The sequence below is a fragment of the Cupressus sempervirens genome, chromosome 10 (genome assembly GCF_028749045.1).
Source record: "Cupressus sempervirens isolate cs-2001-9-10 chromosome 10, ASM2874904v1, whole genome shotgun sequence".
In the NCBI taxonomy this organism is placed as follows: Eukaryota; Viridiplantae; Streptophyta; class Pinopsida; order Cupressales; family Cupressaceae; genus Cupressus; species Cupressus sempervirens.
Genome location: NC_143127.1, coordinates 393,052,515 through 393,069,679, shown reverse-complemented (window position 1 = coordinate 393,069,679; position 17,165 = coordinate 393,052,515).

Genomic DNA, 17,165 nt, shown 5'->3' with positions numbered 1-17,165 from the left:
ATTATATGCATCCCATGAGTTTTTAAAGTACCCATTCTATATGAATTAGCTTTAATTATTTTAAGAAAAGAGTGAAAAAACTTTTCAATGAATAGAAGACAATTCATCTGATGTCTACAAAAATGAAATAAATACCATAGTCAAATACATGTAAGATGGTAAGATGGTTTTGATTATTTGAAGGGAAAAAATGTTATATGCAAAGAGGATAATAGTGGCCAAGAAAATGTGACTTTTCTCATTATATTTTTCAATTCTTATAGTCACTAATGCTAGTTTCATAGGACACCATATTTACTAAGTGCATAATACATACATAGCATTTTTGTGTTTGATTATATCTCATTTTAATGAAATAATCAAACAATATATAAGAGTTGTATGTGCTAATATTCATTTATATATTATCATGAAACATTCAAATCATTAGAAAATTCTTTGGGATTAAATTTTTGTTACCCTCTCATCAAATTCATTTATGCATATCTAGTATTTATTAAATTACAAATGTAATAAATCTTTGAGGCATTCATTAAATATTTTTTGTTTGTATTCAATAGAGAAATTACAATATGGTAAAGATATTAGAATATTGTCTAAAAAGTGGTTTTTATTATTTCAAATTTCATAAGGTCTTTTGTCAAATAGCTTTATTGACTTCGACCTGAAATTTTAAAAGCTTTCTTTAAATACTATGTCCAAATATTTTCTTACACTTTTTCATTTAAATTTTTTTTTGGTCTAATAGACTATGTTTTCATTTTCCTATAACAATATGCATTCTTCAAATAATGTGAACCATTTTCATAATTTTCATTTCTTAAATAATTTTACCTAATATTTTCTTGTCAATATTTTAATACATGTTTTAATTTTAAAAATGTTCATTAAGACATCCATGTCCTACTTTCAAATCATTCATTTAGTACCATGATAGCCACGATGAAATAGGGCATGAAATTTGGTAGTCTACATGCTTGAGGCTATAATGACTTTTTAAATAACGTTCATTTTGAAATAATCTTGCAGTCCTTGTATTTCCTAACATCATATTTCCTAGTATCATATATTTATTTGAAAAAACTTATTCAAAGAGTTTTGATGCTTCTCTAATGCATTCACACTTTATTTTTATGGTGAACATTTCTAGAATCAACTTTTATAAATTCCTCCATTGTTTGTCCTTTCATGTACATCAACACTTTGTAATGAAGTCCTCACTTTAGCATTGATTGTATGGATCTCAGTGAAAGTTGTATGGTTGTTTACAACTAACAATTTTGTGTTTTTTATCAAGAAAAAAAAGTGATATAGTAATATCATTAGTTAAATATTGAGATGAGTTTGCATGTCATTGTTTGGATTTTTGCTCGTCGTAGATTATTAAATTGGTGATAAATTGTGTACATGTTGTGATGTTTGCAAGAAAGATCTATCAACATTGTTAATGCACTTTTACTTTGTAATACCTTAAATTATTCCATTGTTTTCCATACACATTTTCCATTGCCATAGGCATCACTAGATCCCACAGTTTAATGTCTCAAAGCCTTGTAGTCTAGTAGGATTAATAACCAACATGATAAAGGCAACCAAAAATGTCAATACATGCAAACCTGTTCCTAAACAAACTATAATGATAAAGTGCATAAAACATATTGAAACAAGAGTTGCAATGCAATTAGAGTCTCACCTTTTGTTAGAAAAATATAAATGTATAATTTTATAAGGTATTAACTATTTATCATTCTTTAGTCCTCCTAAATAGAGACACATTTAGCTAATATGAGCTCATAATCATAAAAAGTTCAATTATCATATGGTAGCAATAAAGAAAAAGTGTGGTTGTGTTAATAAACAAGAATAAGAGTGTGTAAAGACTAATTTGGAACATGACAAGAGGCATTAACTTGGAAGAGGAAGATAATTCAAATTTTACATTGTTAAATTGTGACTCAATAACTAATCTAAATAGATGCAAAGTTGCACCATGTTTTACATCCTATTTTCTAGTAGCAAAAGACATTAATTATATAGTCCCAAATATAAAATAGGTACTCACTTTAGTTTTCTTTCATCATACATGTTTTTCGTATTGTACTAGTTTTATCATTATGAAAGGATCTTTTCTCCCCCTCATGCTAGTTTCTCTCATCATAACTAGAGAATGAAGAGAAAAAAATGATTAGCATGAAAGAATTGATTGGTTTCCATAGTTAATCAATTGACAAATTGAACAATAAAAATGGGAAAGATAATATTGTAAATTATATTGTGCTTAAAGCCAAACCACAATCATTGTGAAGAAAATGCAAAAAATAAGTCATTGTGAAGAAAATGCAAAAAATAATCTGGAGTATTCTATAATTAATAAAATTGGGGTAATCATTCCCCATAAAATAAAACATGTCAAAACACTATTAATGAATTTTATGGAAGACAAAAAAGTTTCTTTCTAGGTATCTACAACAAACAACCATTATAAAATTAGGGAGAAAATGATAACTCCTCCCATCCAAGTAACAAATTGAAAAATATGGGTGATTTTCTTTTTCTTAGGATTGCTAGTGACCACAACAAGATTCTATACAAATACATCTTACCCCCAAGATTCTATATAAATAGCATCAACAATGTGGGTGATACAAAATAATATCATCAACCATGTGGATGATACAAAAGGGAAGACTTTGTGGGAAAATATTATGTAGCCCTTAATGTAGAAAGTGGGATCATAAGCAAGGTATGTGGAAGAAACTGCTACTTATTTACAAAAGCTAACATGTCACATTTCTCAAAATTGATAGCATAACACCTTCCTTGATTTGGGAATAGTGATAATATATGGTGAATTAGAATATGAAGCTTGATTTTGTAGAGTACTCATTGATATAAAAATCCAGTCTTCTTGAGTGTAATTCATGTTTTCTATAGTTATAGTAAGAGTTGTGGTTGTTTAAAAAGGTTCTAAATCTAAACTCTTCCTTTTCTATAGTTTGGGTGTTGCCAATGCAAACATTTCAAAGTAAGAAAAATTTGAAGTTGTGTGTGTACAATTAATTTAGAAAGAAAAAATTATTATTGAATCTTTAGATTCATTTATGTTGAATTTAATTTTATCATGTCAAAAATTAATTTGAAATAGAAAGAGACACCAAGCCCTTTTTAATAATTTAATTTGTATACTAAAAAGTATGTTAATTAATCTATTAGAGAGAGACTAAACTTTAAATATCTTATTTCTCATCATGTTGAGTATTAGTTTTATTTTTTCAGTAGTATTTTTATTTTACAATTTTCAGGGATGAAGCACTAAAGAGGTTGCATAAAATATAAAATATAAAACTCAATAACAGTTTGTCAATAAAAAGAAGAAAAAGAAACTAGTAGACTAAAATAGTCAAATGTAACCCTAAAAAATGAATAAATAAAAATAAAATAGAATGCAATTAAATTTTTGATCATTTTGGTACATGAGCCTAGGCATCATGGAAGCCACTTCATTGAAAGGGATTTCCAAATTTTATTCATTTAAGGAATATCTTGTGCAAATCTCCTTGGCATATCCCTACACAGAAATATCCAAAGCTTTGCCTAATGCTAAATTCATAATCAATAGTAAAAACTACTATATTAAAAGTAATGGGGACATTTAGAGCAGCAAGGAAAAGTCTAAAATTTCCCTCACAACCTATAATTCTAGAAAAATGTACCAAGATTGTCACATAATAATAATAGTAAAATGCATAGAATATTATATAAGTTTCTATGGACTAAGAATATGGTCTAGATTTAGCAAACAAGGCAATCAAGAAATGTGCATAAATCCTATGAATGGACCAAGTTCAAAGTATAAAATAAGATTGTAGTATCCTAATAATGCAACCAAGTTATGCACTACCATTAAATCCAAATCAGTATATATAAATAAAATATAAAATTTATATAGCACGTGTGATGACAACATAGTAGAATTTTTTATCACCTACATATCTTATTTGATTATAGAGTCAAAATTCCAAGCCTTGGAATAAACTGTTAGTTTATTGGAGAATAACCAATTGTTGAACATCTCCACTGCAGTGGCTCATATACAACTAGAATTGGAGTCAGTTCCTCATTCTTTGAAACTAGCATTAGACTCATTTCCCCATTACACAAGCATGGTTTAAGCAGGTTCTTCAAAAATTCATTCACCATTGCACAACATTTCTAGTGTTGGACAAAAATTTCAAGCTCATAACTGTAATTCTAGAACAATGTTTTCCTAAGAAAAAGAGGGAAAGAGATCAAATTTTAGTATAGCTATTTACAAAAATAAAATAAAAAATTTAGCTCAAAGAAAATAAAAGCATAGAACATGAAGTTTTAGGGCTAATTGAATTAAAGTACCTATAGGTGACCAAAGTTATTTGGAAAATGTTGTTTGATTTTAAATATTCCCACATTTTTATATCTTTTTATAGTCTAAAATTATATCCTTCACTCTTGAAATTTACAAACATGCAACCCAAGTTACATGAGTTTTTGTACATGGACTTTTAATGGAAGATGAAGTAAAAATTAAAATTCTCATTTGAAATCAATAGGAAAGTAGAAAAAATATAGGCTTATTCAAACTCATTTGAACACTATTTCACAATTTTATTAGATCAAACTTGTTGTAGCATAGTTCAACCAAACAAATAATTGAGTGTATTCAATTATGAAAAATGGAAATGAAAAATACATGATTTTGTTGAATAACTATACTTGTTGGGAAAATTTTTACCATAAGAGTAATGCAAGGTGTGCCTTCACATAATTCTATAGCATTTTGTCAAAAAATAAATTAATAAGGATATCTTAAACAACTTGGTAGATTCAAGTCCGTGTGGTAAATCAAATGCTGAGTGCCTGCATTGTCAAATTCCTCATGAGGAAGACGAAAATTCCATAATACATTTGTCTATTGTTGTCGAATTTTAGTGGTGAGGTACAACCTAAGATAACTCTTTCTAATTGAATACATTTCCTATAGATGTCACTTACACATAATACAAAATTCATGGTAGTGCAACTAAAGTTGTTGTAGCATACCAAAGTTCTGGCTTCTATTGGCAACAAAATTGTGACCTTACCAAAGAAACTTTTACGAAATCTACACTAGAGAGAACAATACCATTTGAGGTAATATTTGGAGGACCTCAACTTCTGATATAATTTTAAGTAGAAATAACATCAAAGACTAGCATGCATGGATGAAAAATGTGGAGTTGCATGGTAGCCATGTGCTCATGGTTTCTAGATAGGTGGGTTGTTCATTTTTATTTTTTCAAATTTGTTAATTTAGAAACAGAAAGAAAACTAGAAAAATAAGTGGTGGCCAATCATAAAATTTAAAGAATTACAAAAAATAATGTTTTAGTAGAACCATTTCAAATGATCATAGGTTACAAAATTAGGGCACTGTTTTTAAAAGCAAGATTAATAGAAGAAGAAGCATTCAAAAACTATAGTCTCCACCTATAATAGGCGGGGGGACTAATAAATAAAAACAACACTCCCTTGATGAAGATTTGATATTCTTTCTTTCTTCTCCAAATGTTGCTAGCATCCCCCAATGTAGACAAGATGCACTAACAAAATGAAAGCAAGCATTGATAGGAAAATAATGAGAATGCTTTAAAATAGTGGTTACAAGAATGAGGAAAAGAAGACGAATTTATCAATTTTTAAAATTTGAATTGATAGTCAAGGTCAAAGGAAAATCAACAGTCCAAATTATATTTAAGAAATTATAATTGGAAAATTACAAGATTATGAAAATTTGATTGTGCATTTTGAAAATGATACAATCATGAAAATTATATGAAAAATAAGCTTGTGCATTTCGAAATAAGATATTAGTAGGAATTGGTTAGAGGAAAACACAAGGAAAAATAATGGGAAATGAGTAAGGGAAGGTGTAAGGAGTGAAAAGTAGGACAGGTGATAAATTAGTGGGGTGAGAGAAAAAATTGAGAGGAGCCAAAGTAATGGAATGTGTCATAAATTATAGATAATGACATTTTAATAATTAGATCTATTATTAGTTCCCAACATTTGGAAGATTGGACAATTATTTAAATTAAACTAATCAATTGTAGGAAAAGAGGACAAAGTGGTAAATAAGCATAAGTTATTTAAATGACAAGAGAATTAGGCTAAGGGGTTGTATTAATGGATAGAGTCCCTTAAGAGAGTAATCAACTAATATGATCATATAATCAGATAGGTTGCCAAAGGAAAAATAATAGAACATGATGTAAATTAAGGATGAAACATAGCATTTAATGACATTCAAGAGTATCAATATGTGGATGAATGATGAGAATCAAATGAACAATAAAGAATATGTGTTAAGAAAGAGAGCCATGAGTGTTGAATATTTCTCAATGGTTATATATTTCCCCTCTTCAAGACAATGTGATTCTAAGTGTTATTTCAAAAAATTAATTAAAATATAATGCCCTAGGGGAATAAAGGAATAGAGGGTGGATGGTGGAAATTTGACATGAGAACATTTTTTACAAAATAATTGCTAGGACTGATGAAAGAAAAATTAGTAGAAAGAATAAATTATACAAAGAAGATTCAATGATATGAGGAAACCTTACTTTGATATGTGTACTTTATTATTAGAAGATTTATTTAATATAAAAAATGAATATGTTAGAACATGACATAGAAAGTTATTATGATAATTCAATATCCCTTTTTGTAAAGAAAAATACATTACATAATGCCCTACTAGGGAACCCAAAAGAAATTGACCTAATATGTCACTAAGTTTGCCAAACATTATTTTTGAAAGATTAAAACAAGAAGAGATAACATAGTTAAAGCAATAACTCTCATACATACAAATAATCCATAAACAAATTACATTTCTTAAGGGTTCCATGATGTTAAATCACATAAATATTTTTCATTATGACTAAATTTGATACATAACAAAATCCACACCATTAAATAAGCATAGTACGAATCAAATGAAATAATATAGAATTACATAACATGAAACATGGCATAACTAGAATGCATAATCATCCTCTGTACAAGTCACAGGGTGTGAAAATCTCAAGAAATATATATCATGAATAAATACAAAATCTTAGAAGATCTCCAATAATCAGGTACAGTACATTAGAATATGACCACCAAACATAAACACAAGATCAGAATGAAGGGAACAACTACACAAGTACATCTAGCAATGACATCTAATTGTCTGATCCCAATGGTATAAGAAACACTACCACCTAACCCTGTGGAACCTAAATGGCCCAATCAAATCACATTGAGGAGATAATCTCAAGTCCCATGCAAATATCAATCCAAAATCTAGGTCAAGGAAATCTTGATAATAATCTATCTTAAAGGTACCAAGACACAAGTAACACCTAATCTTAGAGACAACAAGGACACATAGGAAATCTACTATGTAAGTGGGCAAGTGTCATCACATGAGCCAACTCTAAGGTTACCCTCATAGCCTCTCTAGACTCCGCCCCCCTAGTGACTATATGTCACATCAATATCCTTTCATAAAGACAAGGCATACTAACGAGGCAAGGTCACAACTAAGTGTCCTCTCTACTCAAATCCTAGCCTATACTAGCACTTGAGGTATGGGCGAGGTAAAACACCAACTCTTGTTAATTCATTTTAACCCATTTATAAAAATATTATAACTTATTAATACAACTTACAATGGTTTACCTAGGCAACCTGTTTAGGACTCTGGCCTCCATTACAAGCTAATTCCTAGAATACACGTAGATAACCTACCCTAAGTTCATAAAAAGTACAACTCATAGTCCTTAAAATCAACTGGAAAGAAACCAAAAGGTAACTGATAGAAACTCATAGATTACACCAAGAAAATTACAATATTCAACTCAGTCGTATACAAGCAACTGGGAAGCACTAGAAAATAATTGATCAAAACTAATCATAGAATTGTGTGAATGCATCACAATGATTGGGAATAAAAGATCATGACCAAAAAAATTATATAAACCATTATAAACTAGTCACCTCCCAAGCCTCTGGTATACATACCTAACTAGTCATAACTGTTAGAGTAAATAATTATTATTTACCCTTTTACTTAAGTTTACCTTGTTAAATGCAATTATTTATTAGTTGTAGTCTAGGAGTTGTTGACAACATGGGAGTTTGTTCCTAGGTTAGAGCAAGAAGTTGTCTCTCAATTCTATGCAAATCCGTGGATTGAGATTGAACTCCTTTAGAAACAAGTACCCATTTTAGGCTCGAGCAATTGATCCTAGATTTAAAAAATGGGCACCCATTTTTAATTTTCAAAAAATTGATACCCATTTTTGAAAACATAAAAAAATTGTATTTTTTAGAAATGGATACCCATTTTTGAAAAGTAAAAAATGGGTACCTATTTTTAACTTTTAAAAAATGGGTACCCTTTTCTAAAAATTTAAAATTTTGTTTTTGTGGGGGATTTTGTATGTCAATTTGACATTTTAAAAACAAATACCTATTTTTTGAATTTCAAATAATGGGTGCCTTTTCTTACAACATTGTGCAGGATTTTTTTCTCCCACCTCGGATTTTGGTTCAGGATAGGCTTGGTGAGACCAAGCCTATGCCTTGACCTCTCAAAATTTGGCTAAGGCATTGAACTAACAAATTTAAATGCCTTGCCATAATTTTTAGAGGGTCTTCCGATCAAATTTTTTAATGAAACGAAAACCCATTAGAAATATAAATTTTATAGTGTAATGATTTTATTTACTATTTTTACATTATTTTTTAATGAAAGGTGGTACCTAAATGTAAAATAGTGCAGTTCACTAAAACTTTAATAACTTTTTTATTTTATAATATTTCTTAAATTAATTTATATGTCATCAATCTACATACAATTCTTTTGAGGTTTAAAAAAAGAACTTTTGGAAAAAGTGAAATTTTGATCAAATTATGGTGTCTGTACATGAGAGGTTTTAAAATTTATCTTTATAGCCAATTAATAATTAATAAAAAAAAATTATTCAATAAATAATTAACAAACATATTGTCATCAATCTTGGGTGTATTAGGCAAATCCCTTTAAAAGGATTTACGAAAATTCATTTATTTGTGTCAAATTATGTTGTCCATGCACGAGTTTGGTATGGTCTTGAAACAAGCATTTTGAAAAATTGGTTTTTAAAGATCCATACCAAAAATAAAATCTATCATATGGGTACACAAATAAATTACATATTCAAAAACTATATTCAGAACACTAAAAATTTTATTCCTAAAGTTTTTTTATATTCAATATCTAAATGCCTCAAATTTTGACATCAATTGACAAAAAAAATTTCAAAAATAGGAAAAACACTTTCTCTTTTTGCCCAAAAGTGAGACCCAACTTCTTGCACGTACCCCCTATTTAAGTCATACTTATCCTCTCACCTTGATCAAGGATATTCCACCTTTTGTGGATGTATGCTTGGTTATCATTCTTATCTCCTAGCACTTTCTAACACTTACTAAGCTTTCTACAAGCTTCCTAGCAGCCGTTATAAATAGGCTCTCCCTTTGCATTTTTGTACAGAAATTTCATTTCTCATTGTTGCAATATAATTTCTCTTTGTTGCTTCAAGTTCTTGTTCCTTCCTTCTTCGGTTTCTCTTCAGCAAGTTATTTGCATGCAGGTGATCTTGGTGCACTGTGAAGTTGTCTTTCATCAACTTCTACATGGTATCAGAGCTTCCCTATTACTTCTTAGTTCGAAGGTTTTTTGAAGCCACAATTCAGAGGCACAAACCCTAGTTTGTTTATATTTTTTCTTCAATCAAGAGGAAGAGCAATTTTTTGGGGCACTTTGGGCTTAAACAAACACTTCCATTGAGTTCAGAAGGTTGGTTACAATCAAGATCCATATATAGTTTTCCATTTTTGGCTTTCGTAGCATCTAGCCAATTTTTTATCCCTCGGGAGGTCGTACAAACTATACTGATGCAAAAAATAAATAAATAAAGGCACTGCCACAGCAGTGCCACCGTGCCACCATGGCATCACTACCTCACCATCATGGCACTACCTCTATGGCACCGCAGCCGACCACACCACCGCAATGACATCGTAGTGCCACTCACCTGTGGCCGCCACTTTGTAGCCACCATCGCATCGCTCTGGTGCCTCCACCACTGATTACACCACCGACATTCTCCACCCAGGTGTAACCTCCACCACCAACACCCATGTTATCATTTTCTTGTGTGATGTCATCTTCTAACATGTTGACATCATCACCCATGACCACCCTGCTAATGTCACTTTCTCGCAGGGTGAAATCATATTCCAACCACTAACGTCAGCATTCCGACAACCAATTTTTTTTTCCAGCAACATCCTCTTGATGGCCGTATGGCCATCAAATTTTTTTCCATGTCTGTAATTTTTTAGTGAGGTTGTCTTTTGGAGTAGTAGTTGGTTTTCTAGCCATAACTTGAGCATACAGAGGTATTTTTCTAATCCAAAAGAAGCACTAGAAAGCTAGTTTCAAGACAAAGACAATGGTACTAGTTTCATTTCACTATGAGTTCATTTGAACTCTCATTTTTAGCATTGAAGTAGAGGCTTCTATTTCCTCCTCTGCATCTGAAATCTTGTCACTAGGCTTCTCATTTCATGAGGTCTATGGTCATTTATGGATGAAACCCAACCTATTTTGTAGTGCCCTTTTGAGGTTCTTCAACATAGGAATAAAATGGATGAGGACATGGGATTGATTGCACTAAACATTTCCGATGGTCTACTATTTCTCTTTAATGGTTTGACCACTCCTCAAGCTATTTGGGCCAAATTTCAAAATTTTTTTGGCACAGTGAATGAGTTCTAGGCAGTTTAGCTTGATGTAGAGTTGACTTCTTTATCATCAACCATCTTCCCCACCTTTGAAGAGTTCTTGATGAAGTTCAAATCTCTACGTGTAGTTTTGTAGGGATATGGGAAAAAAAATAGATGATGAGTGTATCTTTTTTATACTCTCAAAGTTATGAGGATAGTATCAGATCTTCTCTTCCACTGTCTACTCCACTATAAATATGCCTTCATTTCAGACATTTTGTGATTGGTTGACATGGGAATAGGAAAAGATCCCATAAGTGGATGCCTTTGGCTCTTCCAACCAAGCATTGGTTGCCCAATCTTCTAAAGGGAAATCAAAGAAGAAATCTAAATCAAAGAAAGATACACCAAAACCTTATCCTACACATCTAGCTAACCCTCGAAAGGGTAAAGATTCTTTGATGTCTGGTGAGTCTACCTCCAAGACCAAGAAGAAATCAAGTGAGACCTATAGTTTTTGTGGCAAGGATGGACATCTTGTTTCAAGGTGTTGGAAGAATTTGGAGACTTTAAAGGAAGCCATGAAGGAGCATCAGATTTATGCTCCTAAGTCATCATCCCCCCTGCAGAGAAAGGTCATGCTCTTTCTGCTCAAGCTGTGACTTCAGGGCCTACCTAGATTCTTGTTTTGAGTGCCTCTCACCATATGAAAAACACTTCAAAGCTGCTTACTTCACTTGCTCCTTGTTCTACCTCATAGATTACTGTTGGGAACTCAACATAACTTTTAGTTATGGGTTTTGGTTCTATTGCACTAATCATAGGCTCTCTTCAGGATGTTCTCTGTTTCCCTGACATTTCGATGAACCTATTGTCCATCTATCAGATTTTCCACTCTGGCTCTAGTAAGCTAGTTGAGTTCTCACCAAATGATGTGGTTATCTAGGACTTAAATGATTCTAAGATGATTTTGACTATTGGGAATGTTGACTCTACATCTCGCCTCTACAGATTTGATGGATTTGAATCTTCTAACGACACAGGTTCATGTCTTGTTGCACATGTAGATTTAGTAAGTAGACTTTGGCATGAGCATTTTGGCCATGTCAATTATAGATATCTGCAGTAGATGAGCACACATGCACTTGTTCTTGGGCTTCCCTAGATTTCTTGTACAAATGGTGTTTTTCAGGGTTGTGCACTTGGCAAGCAACATAGGGATTATTTTTCACATGGAAGAGACACTCATGCTTTGGTGCCTTTAGAGTTGATTCATAGTGACCTCATGTCATTTCCTACTCCTTTTTTGGGTTCTAGATATGTGATTACATTCATTGATTACTTCTCCAGATGCACATGGGTGTACTTTCTAAAGTACAAGTTTGATGTCTTTGATTCATTTCAAGTCTTCAATACATTTGTAGAGAAGTAGTTTGGTCTTTCTATTTGGTGGATACACATGAAAAAGTGGAGAGTATGTGAACCAAGCTTTCAGGGATTTTTATTCTGAACATGGTCTTCAACATCAATTTTCAATGCCCTACACTCCTCAACAAAATGGTGTGGTTGAGAGAAAAACATAACACTTCATGCGATGGTTAATTGTATGATTTAGTCCAGGTCCATGGATTCATGTTTTTGGGCAAAGGCAGTCATTTGTGCCAATTATATTCAGAATCAAATGCCTCACAAGGTAGTTTGACATATGACTCCTAAGGAGACTTGGTCTCATGACAAGCCTAATGTATCATTATTCCAAGTTTTTGGGAGTGTAGCATGGGCATTTTTACTTGATGCTAATAGGAAAGCAATGGAATGAAAGAGTCAACCAGTCATTTTTGTTGCCTACTACAAGGATGTTAAGGCTTATAGGTTGTTTGATCCTAATTCTAGAGAGGTCCTATTTCAACGGGATGTCCAGTTTGATGAGAGCCCTCCTACAGTTCATACCTCACCTCCAGCGCCTACTTCACCTCCCACTACTCCTTCCTCTCTTCTAGTTTGTTTCACAGATGATGAGGATGATCCCCATTTACCTCCACCATAGGACCCTCCCCAGATGCTTAAATGGGCTCGAGATATAATTGAGGTTACATGATCTCTAGCTGGTGATCCTTCCACTTCCCATAACACTCATTCCCATACTGTGGATTCCAATCTTCTCAGCCATGCTATTTGTGATGATCCTTAGACATTTCAGAAGTGACAAGACATTCTAAATGAGACAATGCAATGGAGGAGGAATATTCTTCTTTGATGAAGAATCATACATGGGATCTTTGTCCTCTTCCTAAGGGAAGAAAGCTAATGTGATGCAAATGGATCTATCATACTAAGTATTTTGCTAATGGTTCAATTGATAAGCACAAGGCTCATCTTGTTGCAAATGGTTTTTCACAGGTTGAGTGTATTGACTACATTGAGACATTTGCCCCTGTCACCAAGATGAATTTTATTTGCCTTGTCTTATCCCTTGCAACTTCATAGGGATGGCCTATTTTTTAGATGGATGTGAAGAGTGCCTTCCTATATAGTAATATCATTGAGGAGATTTACATGGAGTAGCCTCAGGGATTTGTGCATGATTTCTCCTTGGTTTGTAGACTTCGACGCTCATTATATGGTCTCAAATAGGCCCCTCAGGCTTGGTATGAGAAGATGGACTCCTTTTTACTTTCTACAGGCCTCACTCATTGCCATTCCGATCTTATAGTGTACATTCAACATCTTGGAGATGAGATCTTGATTCTTGTCCTATATGTTGATGATCTTATCCTCATGGGTAGCTCAACCTCTATGCTTCAAGATGTTAAGCGTACATTGATGGACCAGTTTAAGATGATTGATCTTGGTTTGCTACACTATTTTCTTGGTCTCTAGATTGTTCATTCCTCAACTAGGATTTTGTATATCAGTAGAAGTAAGCTCTTGACATGCTTTGACAATTTGACATGCTTGATTGCAAGCCTGCTCCCACACCTTTTCAGTCGAGTGTAACCTTGTCTACCTCCTGCTCTTTGCCTTCAATGGATGCTACTTGTATCTAACACATACTCATCCTAACCTCTCCTTTGCAGTTGGCCTTGTCTCTTGGTTTTCTTAGGACCCTCATGAGAGTCACTGGCAAGCTGCTAGGCATATTTTGAGATACATTCAGGGCACACTCATGTATGGCATTCATTACACGATAGGGACTCCTCACATTGTTGGCTACACTAACTTAGATTGGGCCAGCGATGTCGATGATTAGAAGTATACTTCTAGCTTTGTGTTTTGTCTTTGCTCATGTCCTATCACATGGTCGTGCAAGAAGAACCATGCTCATGCACTTTCATCTAAAGAGGCTGAGTATCGAGCTATAGTACTTTCTAGTCAGGAGGCTTTATGACTTTGGTAGTTGATGACTGAATTTTGTTTTCCTCTAGATCATCCCACTATTTTGAGGTGTGATAATCAGAGTACCATTCACATTTCTCACAACTTGGTGGAGCATCAACATACCAAGCACATTGAGCTACATTTGCACTTCATCTGTCAACTGATTTAGGATGGTGTTATCACATTGAAGTACATTCTCACCGATGTGAAGGTTTCTGACATCTTCACTAAACCTTTTGCATCACCACACTATCTTCAGTTGTGGTCTATGCTTGGGGTTAGAGAATTTGTGCCTAGGGGGTCTTGTTGAGGCATTCCTTCCTTCATGTTTTTTCAACATGTTTGTACTTACCTCTTTTTGGGAAGGGTTTTTCCCATGTGGTTTTCTCTCTTTCCCCATTTTTAGAGGTTACATTTCTTTGCATTTGTTCATAGGTACCTAACATGGTCTTGTTGATGGGACCCATTCTCCATTTCATCTTAGTTTTTATAAGCTTAAGTGCATTCCCCTAAGTTGCACTTAAAGGGGGGGTGTTAGAGTAAATTATTATTATTTACCCTTTTACTTAAGTTTACTTAGTTAAATGCATTTATTTATTAGTTGTAGTCTAGGAGTTGTTGACAACATGAGAGTTTTTTCTTAACTAAGTCATACCTATTTTCTCACCTTGATCGAGGATATCCCACCTTTTGTGGACATATGCTTAGTTGTCATTCTGATCTCCTAGCACTTTCTAGCACTTTGTAAGCTTTTTCTACAAGCTTCCTAGAGGCCTTTATAAACATTCTCTCCCTTTGCTTTTTTGCACAAAAATTTCATTTCTCATTGTTGCAATATAATTTCTCTTTGTTGCTTCAAGCTCTTGTTCCTTCCTTCTTCGATTTCTCTTTAGCAGGATATTTGCATGCAGGTGATCTTGGCGCACTATGAAGTTGGCTTTCATCAACTTCTACAATGACTAGTTTATCCCTAACCTAACACAAAACCTCAATAAGTGTAAATTAATCTATAATTTCAGTTTTTGATGAAATTTCATAAAAATCAAATTGTAATAAAGTTCGAAGTTTTCATTTTTCTTATAATTTTTCCAAATGATAGAGGTTTTAAAATAAGATTGATAACAAAGAGGTTTTCTATCTCCTAGTTAAACATCCATGTTTCCTTATAACTAGGTATTTATTTGTGTCATGCCCAAGAATACGGGGCATAAAGACACGTAATTTTTTTTTAAAATTTTAATAATAAGGTTCACAAAGGTTTAAGAGTTGATTCACAAGTGCAAGAATAGGTTCACTACATGTCATCTTGAGTTTATAACCATGAGGAATAATTCGTTAAATTTAAACTCTCGTTATTAAATTGATAACGACACTTGTTCATTATTATATTAACAATATACTTAACATTATTTAAAACATATTAATTAAAGTGACAATACATTCATAATTAAACTTTATTTAGAATTTATATGGTTCAAATCAAAATTTTATTTAATCTATAATTCCAATAAAAGATTCCTAAAGACAATAACAATATAAATTAAATTAAACATGATTAGATAATAAAATAAATCATACTATCACAATCTACCAATCTAACATTAAAATTGATAGAATTGTTAACATCACTAAATAACTTATATATACAACATATAATTAACTTTTAACTAATAGTCAAACACATACTTAAACTAACACTAACACCTAATTGTTTTAAAGAAAAACTTTGTTACTAACACTACTTACTAATCTAAACTAAATTAATACAAATCAAATATCTTACATAACATTTAAACTAACTAAATTTAATAACATTAATAAAAGAAAAACAACTAATTTAGTACAGACTTAAGCTCCTAATCATTAACTAAAACAACTAACCTAAAACTAACTAACTTAACAAAATATCCTAATACATCTAACTACAACCCTTATCTTTTTGCCCCTCCTACTTTCTACCCACGTGGGTACGCTAGCCAAAGGTTGTCCTAATGTTGACCTAGTGTACCCTCACGTAGGTCTGGTCCCCGAGCGTGTGACAGGCCTACCAAGCAAGCTGGGCACACAAGACAAAAAGGTGGCCAATGGAGTTTTAATGAAACAAGCGCCAATCTTGCCTAAGTTCTATCCTCATTTATTTTTCCCTTGTCACGCCAATCCACTTGGACAGTACTTGGGCTGCGAAAAGATGTACTTGGGCTACAAAAAAGATGATGTGCAATGCGCTGAATTGCCCTATGACATTTTAACTTTGTTCAAAGAAAGACTCCATCTTGCCTTATCAAGTGGGGTTTGAGATGATAAGATACAAGGTCGATTTGGTAGGCATAAAGTTTATTCCTTTTTTGTTGTTATAAAGGATGGCATTAGTGCACATTTGTCCCTTCACACCCAACTATAACTCCAGCTCTGTGTCTAGGGAAACTAAATGTGATAGTAGATGTCAAGTACCTTTTTTCTCCTTGCGCTAGGGTCGTGACAACATGCAAGGGGGGGATAGGAGGAGTTTTAGAAGGGAGGGATAATAAAAGAAAAAGTTTATTAGGTGAGTATATATATACAAAGGGATATTACTAAAATATAAATAATGCATTTAAAACCAACTTTATTTATTTCTATTAATGAGGAATTTGGTAAAAGATTTTTTTATTTATTAGAAAGAATCAAAGGGAATATGCTCTATTGACAATGGGGTCAAATCTTGTGTCCCCATACAAACTCCAGAGAGCAAATTGCTCCTAGAGGTGAAGACATTTCTTTTGCAAGGGGGATGTTTATGTTTTGCCAATATATGCCTTCCAATTAAACCTTATAACATGAGTGTATTTTTTTCTTCTTTCAAATTGGATTTTACAATCACTTAATTGGCACAAGAAGATTCAATCACTTGTATCTATTATCAATGTAAAATTATTTGTTTTCAATGGTCACAATATGAATCAAATTTT